The sequence below is a fragment of the Armigeres subalbatus genome, chromosome 2 (assembly GCF_024139115.2).
Source record: "Armigeres subalbatus isolate Guangzhou_Male chromosome 2, GZ_Asu_2, whole genome shotgun sequence".
Classification (NCBI taxonomy): Eukaryota; Metazoa; Arthropoda; class Insecta; order Diptera; family Culicidae; genus Armigeres; species Armigeres subalbatus.
Window position 1 is genome coordinate 188,652,240 of NC_085140.1, and position 13,589 is coordinate 188,665,828.

The 13,589-nt window shown below is 42.8% G+C and overlaps 1 long non-coding RNA gene across 1 annotated transcript in view; it reads left to right on the plus strand.

The window, feature by feature from the left end:
• LOC134215641 (uncharacterized) overlaps positions 1 to 13,589 on the plus strand; it is a 255,767-nt gene that overhangs the window by 129,953 nt on the left and 112,225 nt on the right. The window contains exon 2 of the long non-coding RNA XR_009980252.1: positions 6,634 to 6,672. This is a non-coding gene — a long non-coding RNA (uncharacterized LOC134215641). The remainder of the gene's footprint in view (positions 1 to 6,633; positions 6,673 to 13,589) is intronic.

Here is a 13,589-nt window from a genome sequence, read left to right on the forward strand (position 1 = left end):
TGGAGAAACGTAGGAGTTTCGTTGACTACTCGAAGTAGCAATCAACGGATTCAGGACACCAGCTCAACCGACTGACTGGTCCAGGTAAAACTTTAAATAGCATATGTCCGCCCGAAGCAGACGAAGATGGAGTTATACTTGACGACGCACTAACTTTTCGTTTCCATTACGATGAAGTGATTTCCAGGGCAAACCGACAACTTGGCTTTATGATGAAAATTGCCAATGGGTTTCGTGACCCCTATTGCCTGCGCTCACTCTACTGTGCCCTTGTACGATCAATTCTGGAGTTTGCTGTCATTGTCTGGAGCCCTTATCAAACCACCTGGATCTCAAGAATCGAATCTGTGCAGAAAAAATTCGTGCGCTTTGCTTTGCGCAATCTTCCCTGGCGTGATGACCAACATTTTACTCCCTATGAAAACCGCTGCCAACTGCTTGGGCTGGATACTTTAGATGTTCGACGCCGTGTGGCACAGGCCATATTCGTAGCAAAAATTCTCAATGGTGCTGTAGTCTCTCCAACATTGCTAAACAAAATTATTTTTTATGCTTCTACGCGCCCACTAAGGAGGAGAGATTTTATTCAGCTCGGTGCTAGAAACAGTCGTTATGGTCAGTATGACCCAGTCCGATATATGTCGACTAATTTCAACGCAGTGTTCCATCTATTTGATTTCAATCTTTCGCCAGCTGCTCTACAACGACTTTTCGCAGCACACTTTCGTGGTACCAATTGACACATATACTGTAGATTGCTAAGTCTTTTTTTTATTATATTGATGCATTTATTGTGTATTCTTATTGTTGTATTATTTGTGTATTTTTATCAATGTTTGAATAATAATTAGGTTTTCGGAACATTTTTACCCTTATAGTCATTGAGACATTAGATGTCAGATGACGATTATCATTAAATAAAATCAAAAATCAATAAATCTAAAACAACTCCTGTAGGGGAAGAGGCCCTAAAAAGTACAGTGTCCTATTGCCCCCCTTCTTCTACAGCTTTACCATGTGACAAATTTAAAATGTTAGCGACGAATGACCAGAGATTGTTGAGATGTGTGCCTGGAATTGAACATAATTGGATAAACTCGACTAATTTCGATAAGTATCCTGAAAGAAGTCCTTAAGTTGCTACGAAATAATATTTAGCATTTTCTTGTACTCTCGGAGATATCCACTATCTTAGAAACCTGCCGAAGTGTAGGTGGCATGTTGCTTTTCATCATCACTACCGAGAAGAGCTCTAGACTCGACATTAAAGAATTCTGGTTTCTTCAATATCAGTTTCATTATACACTAGCAGACCCGACGATCTTCGTTTCGCCTAAAATTGGTGGTGGGGATTCTCATCGATTTGTTTTCGGCGAAAAATGACAAAACAAAACTAAAATTGATTTATTCTCTGATTAGTTCTCGAATTATGAAGAAATTTATGTTTAATTTGTATGGGAGCCCCCCTTTCCAAAGGGAGGGGGATCTCGAACCATCTTATGAACCTTCCCCTGCCCCAAAAACCTCTGCATACAAATTTTCACGCCGATCGGCTCAGTAGTTATCGATATAGACACTGTAGATTCCATAGACGAGCTGAGGCGAAGGCAAGTGTAGCCAAACGAACTGTCGTCAGTTAGTGTAGCCAAACGAGCATGACGTCACGATTGCAATCCAAGCAAGAGAGCGTATGACGTCAAATTCACGTGGTACACTGTGAAAAAACGGAAAAACACACAAAATCGAAATTACTCAACCGTGTCTTCGCTCGTCTATGGAACTTATAGTATCTAGAGATTCAGAGTTTATAAGGGTCAGACAAACAGAAATCCATTTTTATGTATATAAGATTCGACAAAGCCAGATAGTTTCTCAAATAGCTTCAAACGATACGTGGAAAAACATGTTTTTTTCATGTTTGTATTCTAGAATAATTATACATGATTTGATGAAATGAACACCTGGTGAGTGGTGACTTTTTTTCCGATTTTTTGTATAATTCTAAGAAATTCCCGACTTTTTCCGCATTTCCCGCATGGACTTTAAATTCCCACATTTCCCGATTTCCCGACTCACTGGCCACCCTGATAATCCACCCAAATAAATTTTCGCAACGTTTCCCTCCGACGAGCGTTTGCGATGGTACCGACGCCAAACGATTAAGATTTGCATTTTGGACGTGACTTTGACTTAAATTCTTTTATTTTCGATTTTTGTTCGTTACATTATTTTTAATATTTCAAGTCTTTCATCTTTGATTTTATTTCAATAGCAACGAATGGTTGGAATTCAAAAGTAATTTATAAATTTGATAACCTAACTAATAGCCAATCCTCCCCCTCTGGAGCTTGTTCGATCGAACCTCACCTGCCTAAAACCCGGAATTGTTGCACTTACCTCGGGCTTAAGGTGGGTTTCGGTGATAAAAGCCGCGTCAATCTCCTTCTCCTCAAGGAAATCACTGAGCTCTACGATTTTGCTCTTGAGCGAGCAAGCGTCCCAGTTGCCAGACCCAATCTAGAAGCCATTTCCAATGACGAAAAGGCCCAGAGTGTACATCTGGTCGAACCGGGATTTGCAGCTTCGAAGCCGAGCCGCAAGTTGGCTGAATATTGGAGCCAGCTGCTCCGGGGTGTAGAGCGGAGCGGAATGCTCCGGGAGTAGAGGATGCTCATCTTGCTGCCGGCGTAATCGCTGGAGGATGGAGCTGGTGGTGCTGGATCTTGAACCGAATCGCTCGACGGGGAGCCGCGATGGCCGGATAGTTCACCTCGTTGATTACAGGAACACGGTTCTTCTTCGGTAGGGTTCTGTTGGAAGCCTTCTTCCGGATTTCCAGGAACTCGGCCTGCTTAGGGCAGCCCTTTGTGGTGGCCGGAGATTCGTCGCCACAGTTAGCGCATTTGGGATCGGCCACCTCCATCTTGTCGCACTCGTCAGTCAGATGGGGTTCGCCACACTTGATGCAGCCCGGCTTCATTCGGCAGTTCACGGTGCCGTGGACGAAATTGAAGCAGTTGGTACACTGCGTGACGTCGCATTGCACTGGCCGATATCGCTCCCAGTCAACGACGGTGTAATTTATAACGCCAACCAGCTTCAGGTCCTTCCAGGTGGTGCAGCCGTGCTCCAGATGGATCAGGTAAAGCTGGTCGCGATATCTTCTCGCCTTGTCGTGATGAGCAAAAAGCACGTCCGTAGGCGCCGCTGTCCTCCTTAGCCCTCCTTAGCCGTGCGGTAAGACGCGCGGCTACAAAGCAAGACCATGCTGAGGGTGGCTGTGTTCGATTCCCGGTGCCGGTCTAGGCAGTTTTCGGATTGGAAATTGTCTCGACTTTCCTGGGCATAAAAGTATCATCGTGTTAGCCTCATGATATACAAAAGCAAAAATGGTAACTTGGCTTAGAAACCTCGCAGTTAATAACTGTGGAAGTGCTTAATGAACACTAAGCTGCGAGGCGGCTCTGTCCCAGTGTGGGGATGTAATGCCAATAAGAAGAAGAAGAAAAAGGCGCCGCTGTCACGAACTGAAATGATGATTTGCACTTTGGAGAAAATGCCTTGAACCTGATTTTGCACGGGAGTACTGGCATCGAACGGACGGAAGGCGGAGAACAACGGCACCGGCCGCCGAAGGTCTCGGACTCATTTGCAATCGGATACTGGCAAACCACGGTCCGGTTTTCGCGCCCGTTCTGCAGAACGACCGGAACTAAACAACAAACAGCGAAGAGGCAGCGTATTATGCGGCAGCCGACGATTCCCTCTCGTCTGGCGCACTACAACAAACGCTAAACGACAGAAATTCACTCCAGACACTTCCCTAGAGTGAGCCTCACGACAAATTGTGGTCCTTAAGCGTCAAATGACAAGTAGCGGGTATCAGCAACATGTTTCGAACATAAAACCGGCCCAAAAATCTATTTTTACTACTAAAATAGGCCCCCTTTGTGTGGTCCTTTTAAATACACATTAACAAAAGATATGTTAGTAACAAGATAAAGATTGTCGCTGTCGTCGCTGTTTAGAACATCTTTTGCTGGGGACAAGAGGGTGCTAAGGCTTTGGTCCGATTCGCGAATTAAAATCAAATTAAACTTAAAATTGACAGTTTAGAAATTATGAAATCCCCCGCTCATAAGAATGGCTGGTGCTACCCAGCAAGACCAACAAAACATCTATCAAAAATGATTCAATATCTGTCAAAAGTAATCTTGCTCTGCGGGCAGGGTTATTTGGAAATTATTGAACTGTCATTTTTAAGTTTAATTTAATTTTAATTCGCGAATCGGACCAAAGCCTAAATGTCAATGAAGGAAAAATACACACGATTTGACAGTTCGGTACCCAATATGTTTCGGACAGCAAAACAAAGGGAACCGAAGCGACAATCTTTATCTTGTAACTAAAATATCTATTATATTTACATTTACAAATTAGTTGATATAATTGAACCTCAACATTCCAATCCAAAACAATTGCATGGAACTATTATCCTGATATGGACAGTTTTTTTTATTATTATCTTTATTAAGGAGACTTTCAGCCCTAGGCTAGCTCGTCTCCGGTCAGAGGAAACTTTTCGTGAAAAATTCGCCACTGGTCCACTGTTCCTGTTTTTTTAAAGGTGTTAACCAAATTGCAACAGTCAGAGGGGGATACCTGCCGTTTCTTTACTATTATCAACGAAAAATTCATGCAAGAAATCATATTCAGGCTTTTTCCATTTTGTGACTGGCTTACCATTTTCCACCTGTTTTTTCATCTCTATGCTACAATTATCAAACTTTAATATTTGTAACCCACAACATTGAAAGACAATGACTTAATGAAAGATTGTGTATGCAGATTACACAACCCCCGTAGCGCTGGGTTTTTGACGTTCCGATACTTCAAAATATCGATATTTAATTCGATACGATAATCGAATCAAAGTATCGATACCACCGATACATTGGAATGAAAATATCGATATATCGGAAAATCAAATTGTCAATCATTGTTGTAGTAATTCAATTACTATCGAATTATACACATTTACAATAATGACTTTTTCTATTATTTAATCCAATCTGCTTGTAGAGTGTGCAAGTTCAACAATCATCGGCGGCGGCCTTCGTCGGCAGTGGCAGCGTTTTCGGCATGATATTGACCACACTATTTTCCGTTCGCTCGAAAAAAAAATAACTGAAGATTCGAAAGATTTGCTGCAATTCCACAGACTTTTTTTTTCTGTATTTCTCCTCGTGATATTCTGAATCTTAACAACAAAAAAATCTATCTTCAAAATTACCGCGGAAGTTTTTTTTAATTTTAATTTCAAAGGAAATTCAGAATTTTTAGGAGAAAATCCATTGAAATATTCTTAACTAAAAAAGAAATTCTCTTAAATTTTCAGGAGAAATTCCCTTGACTTTCGGCAGGAAATTCTCTTCGATTTTCACGGGAATTATTTAAAATTTACGCAAAAATTTCAATCAGAGAAAATTTAAATTATTCATTACAAATTCTCTAAAACTCCTACGGGGCATTTTTTGAATTCCGGAAGGAAATTTTCATATGTTTTCCAATACTTCTAAATTTTCTTTTCCCCAAATCTCTTCCTAATTTGTAGAATTTATTTATCTTATTTATCATTGGAGCACCAAGAGCACCGCTACCAAGAAAAAACATCTTAACAGTTGAACATACGGCATTTCAGATCCATTTTGCAGTATTTTCTTACATAAAAATACAACGCAATTGTTGTTTTTGTGTTGCTTTGTTCTGATTCAATATATCGATATCGAAAGCGAAAATATCGATATTCCGATATATCGGAAGTATCGAAACGTCCCTACGCTGGGTAGACTTTTTTTTTGTCTTTATTATCGAGACTTTCAACCCGAGGCTGGCTCGTCTCGATGGCTAGACATATTTGCGTGGTGTGTTACAGTTTAAGATCTACCATGGTCACATTCTCAGCTACAGACAGATCCTGACCCAACGAATACCTTCTCCAATATCCAACTCTGTGGTACTTATGAGGTTGTCGCTGAGTCGAGGGCCTTTCATTAAATAAATACTACTTAAACACTTCCTTCCCCTCCCAAGTTACGGTGAAGATGGGCAAGGCCAGGAGTAGTAATCCCCATGCTTTTGTTATTTTTGTCCTAGATTGAAATCAAAGATCACACCCACCTTGATTCCTGATTGCAATCTAGATAGGGATTTCAAAAGAAAAACATGAGTATTACTAGTGTTCAATCTACGAAGTACACCGTAAATATGCTATGCTGCTATGCTATGGTTGTTTATGCAGATTATATAAATTTTGAGCTTCCCATTTTGTTTAAATACACAAAATGCTTAAGGGGCTAGGCTTACCCGCTTCTCTACGAGGGACTTCCCATCAACTCCTTGAAGACACAATACCATGAGATCACCGTACTCATCACTGTGGTAAATCTTCAATGGGTTATCTACCCTGCAGACAGTACTAATGGGGCGCTCAACTGCCAAAAATAATGTTTTGCAACTTGTTCGACAAATGATTATTTCAAAGAATTATTGCAACAATATTATAATGCTTCGCTCAGCAGATGACTAATTTTATTATGTCTGATATATATATTTTTGTTTTGCTAATTTCAGATGTTTAATGTTCAGAAAGATGCCAAATACTGTTGAAAGGTAAGATAATATATATGAGTCGTTAGGAATTCAGTCATTTCCAGCAAGTTCCGCTTTGTAGCCGCACAATTTACCGCTAAGGTGTGGAAAGCGTTAAATATGTATATGATTCAAAAGGTGTATAATAGGGAGACGGCAGGTATTTTCGTCTGTTCGTCATAGTCTCGAAAACCAATAAAAGAGACGCTTTTTTGTAAAACTCATACGTACCAAATCGTAAGCTCAGGGGAAACAATCTGCTATAGTGGAATTCTAGCAAATGTACGTTGCTATCGTTGGTTTTAGCCCCTACGACGATGGACGGAAATACCTGCCGTGTCCCTATATATGTAAGACCATATACACATCTTCTTCTTATTGGCATTACATCCCCACACTGGGACAGAGCCGCCTCGCAGCTTAGTGTTCATTAAGGTGACTCGGGGAGGCACTAAACACCGTGTTATTTTTCCTATCTTTCGTCTCTTTCTAGCATTATCACCTCGCAACTTTGAAGCGGCGTATTTCGGTTTTCAGTTGTTTGATGTAACTGTAAATGTATCAGCATGTAGATTGCGAGTAAGCACGCGCCGGTGATACTTTTTCAAAATCATATTTGTTGTAGAAAAAAAGTTAAGCATTCAATGATGAAAATGATGACGATTTGATGATTGTTAGTGCTTCCCGTGTCACCTTAAGCACTTCCACAGTTATTAACTGCGAGGTTTCTAAGCCAAGTTACCATTTCTGCATTCGTATATCATGAGGCTAACACGATGATACTTTTATGCCCAGGGAAGTCGAGACAATTTCCAATCCGAAAATTGCCTAGACCGGCACCGGGAATCGAACCCAGCCACCCTCAGCATGGTCTTGCTTTGTAGCTGCGCGTCTTACCGCACGGCTAAGGAGGGCCCCAAAAATATACACATACAGAGATTTTATTGTGAATTATAGCCTTGCAGTTTCGGCAGATAGTTTTTCGTTCGGTTTGTATGTGAAGAAAACATCTTTTTTTTATTCCTTTCTTTATTTGGTAGGCACTCTGTATTTCTTAACCGCTACTGTGCCAAGATCTACTGTGGTATTCTGCTGTACAGAATCCACACAGAATCTATTTTTAGATTTCCATTAGCATTATTGTTGTCGTTGCCAATCCATCTCATCGTCAGTCCATTTTGTCCGTTTGTCCATGTCGTGTATTCAATGATCGTTGCATTGTTCGGTTGCCATTTATCCGGGTAACGTTGGAGGAATGCTTCCGAGAAGAACAAGTTGTCAGTCGTCATCAGGCAGCCGTGACGGTAAAGCGCGTACCCCAAACGCCACCGTATGGGCTGCGGATCCGGCGACTGACGAGGATTTTGGTGAAGGGGCTGGGAATCGAACCCATGACCATCCGCTTATAAGGCGAACGTGTAGCCAACTACGCTACGGGACCCCCCTAATGAAGAAAACATCTGTTGCAGGGTTTACTGTTTTGAAACTGACATTCAATTGCAAAGGATAAACGTTTCATATTCAAAATCAACCTATGTTATGATGTTATTTCGAAACTAAACGGAAATTATATTGCCTCGGCAAATCCTCCTCACAAAAACTATTTGCATTAAATTCGAAGATATCAACTTCATCCATTAGTAGAGATACATAGAGGCCAGCCAGCCAGCGTTTACTCATGTCACACTCCGAACCGAACGGGCTGCTCGTGTATGTTTGTCTGTCTAGAAAACTGCAAAACACAGCCACAGGCACTTTGGCACTCTTCAACCCACCTCAAATATCCACTTCCACTGAGCTTGAGTTGAGGTTGGAGCGTCTCAAAAGTCAAAATCAGTGCCAACTCCCAGACACACACACCTTCTGAGAAAGGCATCCCTCCCCCGAAGTTCTCCAGGTTCTCCAGGAGGGCAGGAAACACTAAATGGACAACCCAGTGCGGCTGCCACTCTGTGTTTAAATATTAAACTTTTCCGGTTGACAGAGGGAGATGAAAATGATTGCCGGTGGCTAAATCGCTTTCCTCCATTTCCTTGGCTTTTCTGCATCAGCTCCACCACTGACTGGTTCGTCGGTTGTGCTTCTGCTCGCAGTCAGTGTTACCATGGCGGGAGACAATCCTTGGGCGGCGGACACCGGACGATGGCACCTAGAGGGTACGATCCAATAATAGGACAAACGTAACCAGAAAACCGAGAGATAATAATGATGGTAGTTTCGTTTTTTTTTTGCTTGCAAGTTTTTGCCGGTATTATGTTCCACTATTGCAGCCCGTTCGAACCCGGAGGGTTATATAACCGCACAATTTTTAATTAGATTTTTAACTGAACTGGTATTTATATTTTAGCTCTGTGTCGTTTGAACTATATATGCTTTGATGTGCGAAATTTGCTTCCGGAGTTGACCACGTGGCAACCTCAATTTCCTGTGTGGTTGAAAATGAGTTGTCATGGTTTTTGTGGTTTGGTTTTGTATGAAGTACTTCGAAAGTTTTGTTGTTAAGTTCAATTTGGATAAAGATTCAGGCTGACATTCATTTGTTATTTTGACTTTGAAAGTCCCATGCAGAAAAAAACAGCTTTTTTAAAATGTTGAAGAACATCTATCCTTTTTTACACATTCGTATAAAAAGAACCGATTAGCAAACAAATGGCCGATTTGAACCCACCTGGAAAACCACGCACACAGTCTTTAAAAATTAAAAATGGAAACACGCAAAGCGTAGCCACGAGTGTGCACAGCTTGAGCGGTTTATCATTACCACCTTGCTAGAAGAGTTTTTTCTCCGTTTCCAATGAACCCCATAAAAAACTCGAAGCCAGCTGTATGCATTGTTGCTTTGATACGGGTTGCCATTGGACATACTTTTTTCGCACTCGAAGCCCTATTTCCGCTGGTGCTTACGAGGAACGAGAATCCATAACAACCCGATGCTTATCATATGAATGAACTTTCACCTGTACTAGAGCTCGCCCAGTACCCGCCAGTTTTTTTTTTTGTTCATATGTTCGACTAACTGGCAGATAGAGTAGGTTTCATGCATATCTTGAAGCTCGTAAAGTGTTCGTGAAAAGGACAGGGCACATAAATTTTACATTATTTATGACGATAAACTGTAACAAAATGCTGATGGTTTCTGACGCTTGGCTTTGCACGATAATCTATCTGATGGGAAGCTAGTTCGATGTGCGATGTGGATCGAACAGCTTCATAAATAGGAGACGACACCGTCGTTTAAGCACCAAAATTCACTTGTCTATCATTTCGTTGCATGGTAATTCTGTATGCAACTATTATGCAGTTTTTATTTGTGTAAAAGTATTCTTTCTATTTTATATCTGAACCAAACTAACATACTACTCCACAATATTCAATCAAATTTATGTACTCGTTGATTTTTGTCCTCTGTTCACGACCACCATCTGATTCATGGTTTACCCAATTTAGTTAAGAAGTATTATTATCTGAGGGTAAATTGATCTTTTTGAAACAATAATGGCATGATTTTGTATCTAATTGATAAAGCTAGTTTCAAACTATGATCATCGATTATAAAAACTGTACAAAAATATTAAAAAGGTGGATACCGTCAACGGGGGTGGCAAAGGGTTCAGTTGAAACATTCTCACCCCACTTGATCGATTAACCTTGCTCGTTGTGCACCTCGCCTTCTTGTTCCCGAGAACCATTTTCACCGGATTTCTGTCCAACGCAGTCTTCCGATTTTCGCGGTGTGAACTATGGATGGTTCTCCCAACAGCTGATGCAACTCGTGTTTCATTCGCCTTCTCCACGTACCGTTCGTAATCTGCACCCACACCATGGATGGTACGCACTTTCCTTTCGAAAACTCCCAATGCGCGTTGGTCCTCCACGAGCATCGTCCAGGTATTGTGTTCGTAGAGAACTACCTGGCGAACTCTATTCGATCGGAACGTTTTGCGGAGTCCAAAGTACGTACGATTTGCTGCCATGATGCGTCTCCGAATTTCTCTGCTGGTATTGTTATCGTAGGTCACCAGTGAGCCCAAGTACACGAATTCTTCAACCACCTCGATTTCGTCACCAGCAATACAAACTCGTGGTGGGTGGCTTACGTTGTTCTCTCTTAAGCCTCTTCCTATCATATACTTCGTTCTCGACGTGTTGATCACTAGTCCAATCCGTTTACCTTCGCTTTTTATGTCTGATGTAGGCTTCCTCCATCTTCTCAAAGCTACGTGCCATAATATCTATGTCATCGGCGAAGCCAAATAACTGGACGGACTTCGTGAAAATCGTACCACTCGTGTCAATCCCTGCTTTTCGTATTACTCCCTCCACAGCGATGTTGAATAGCAGACACGAAAGACCATCACCTTGCCGTAACCCTCTGCGCGTTTCGAAAGGAATCGAGAATGCCCCTGAAACTCGAACTACGCACATCACCCGATCTAACGTCGCCTTGATCAACCGTTACAGTTTATCCAGAAATCCGTTTTCGTGCATTAGCTGCCATAGCTGGTCCCGATCGATTGTATCATATGCGGCTTTAAAGTTAATAAATAGATGATGTGCGGGCACGTTGTATTCGCGGCATTTCTGCAATACCTGACGTACGGCGAACACCTGGTCTGTGGTAGAGCGTTCACCCATAAATCCCACCTGATACTGCCCCACGAACTCTCTTGCAATTATTGTTATTCGGCTGCATACAATTTGGGAGTGTACCTTGTAGGCGGCCTTGTTACGATAAACGGGGATACCTTCGAGGTGGTCGAGGAATTCGTCTACCTTGGATCCTTGCTAACGGTTGATAACAATGTTAGTCGTGAAATACGAAGGCGCATCATCTGTCCAGGCTCCAGAAGAAACTACGGTCAAAAAATATTCACCACCGGACCAAATGTGTCATGTACAAAACGCTGGTAAGAGCGGTAGTCCTCTACGGACATGAAACATGGACAAACCTTCAGGAGGACTTGCAAGTACTCGGAGTATTCAAGAGACGGGTGCTTAGGACCATCTTTGGCGGCGTGCAAGAAGATGGTGTATTGCGACGAAGAATAAACCACGAGCTCGCCCAGCTCTACGGTGAAACCAGTATCCAGAAGGTAGCTAAAGCCGGATTGTGATTGTGCCGGATGTGATTGTGCGGTAGTTGCTACAATCCAGCTTATCGCCCTTTTTGTAGATGGGACACACGGCACCTTCCATCCACTCTTGCAGCAGAACCTCATCATCCCAAACCTTGGTAATTACCCAGTGCAGCGCTCTAACCAGTGCCTTACCACCGTGTTTCAACAGCTTTCCTGGTAGTTGGTTAACTCCAGGGGCTTTGTTGTTTTTCGTTTTGTTGTTTTCTCCTCCTGGATTTCCTGGAGATTCGGAGCCGGAAGTCGTATGTCCTGCGCGTGTGCTCCCAGGTTCATCACCATACCGGGTGCCATTCAGGTGCTCTTCGTAGTGCCGCCACCTTTGGATCACCTCACGCTCGTTCGTAAGTAGGTTTCCGTTTATATCATTACACATATCGGGCTGTGGCGCGTGGCCCTTAAGTGAACGGTTTAACTTCTCATAGAATTTTCGTGCGTTATTAGCGCGGTACAGTTCCTCCGTCTCTTCACGGTCTTGATCTTCCTGCTGGGGATTTTTCCTCCGGAAAATCAAGTTTTGTCTGTTCTGCGCTCGTTTGTATCGTGCATCGTGCGCCCTCGTGCGGTGTTGCAGCAATCTCACCCATGCTGCATTCTTCTCCTCCACTAACTGCTCACATTCGCCGTCATACCAGTCGTTTCTTTGATCCGGGGGCACCGTGCCTAGTGCAGTGGTTGCGGTGCTTCCAATGGCGGATCGAATATCTTTCCAGCCATCTTCAAGAGACGCTGCGCCTAGCTGCTCTTCCGTTGGGAGTGCCACTTCCAACTGCTGTGCCTAGTCTTGGGCTAGTCTACCGTCTTGTAGCCGTTCAATGTTTAGCCGCAGCGAACGACTCCGACGCTTGTTGTTCACCGTCGATAGTTTTGAGCGCAGACATACTGCAACAAGGTAGTGATCGGATTCAATATAAGTAAGTGCGTACGTTCATGATGTCAGAGAAGAATTTACCGCCGATTAGAACGTGGTCGATTTGGTTTTCCGTTACTTGATTAGGTGATTTCCATGTGGCCTTGTGGATATTCTTGCGGGGGAAGAAAGTTATTCGGACTTTCATTCCGCTGGAGGCTGCAAAGTTTATACATCGTTGCCCGTTGTAGTTCGATACGGTATGCAGACTATCCGGCCCGATGGCCAGTCTATACATTTCCTCCCTTCCTACCTCAGCGTTCATGTCCCCCAGTGGGCATCCATCGTATGTCTGCTCCAGCTGTGCATAGAACGCTTCTTTCTCGTCGTCGGGTCTCCTTTCGTGTGCACAGTGCACTTTGGTGATGCTGTAGTTGAATAAACGGCCTTTTATCCTCAGCTTGCACATCCTTGTGTTGATTGGCTGCCACCCAATCACGCGTTGGCGGATCTTGCCCAAAACTATGAAGCCGATTCTCAGCTCGTTGGTGGTGCCACAGCTTTGGTAAAAGGTAGCCGCTCGATGCCCGCTTTTCCACACTTTCTGTCCTGTCCAGCATATTTCCTGCAGCACTTCGACTACGAATTCATCGTAGATTATCCTGTCACAACCTGCGAAGCCTAGTGACTTGCAGTTCCATGTTACTGGGGAGGGATGGCTTGGACACAGGCTGCTTTCTGTAAATGCTTCTTGCATCCAAATACTTGGAGTTAAATCATAGTGGACCAAAATTTAAAATGATTTGCCGTGAACTGACGCTATAGTCAGCCAAAACCGTTTCTTAGCCTAATTTGATTTTGATTTGGGGTAATTAAAATGGAGAATAATCAAGCTATATTTTTTGAAAACATATTTTCAGCTATCTTTTATTGATGCTGTTGTGGTACACGTT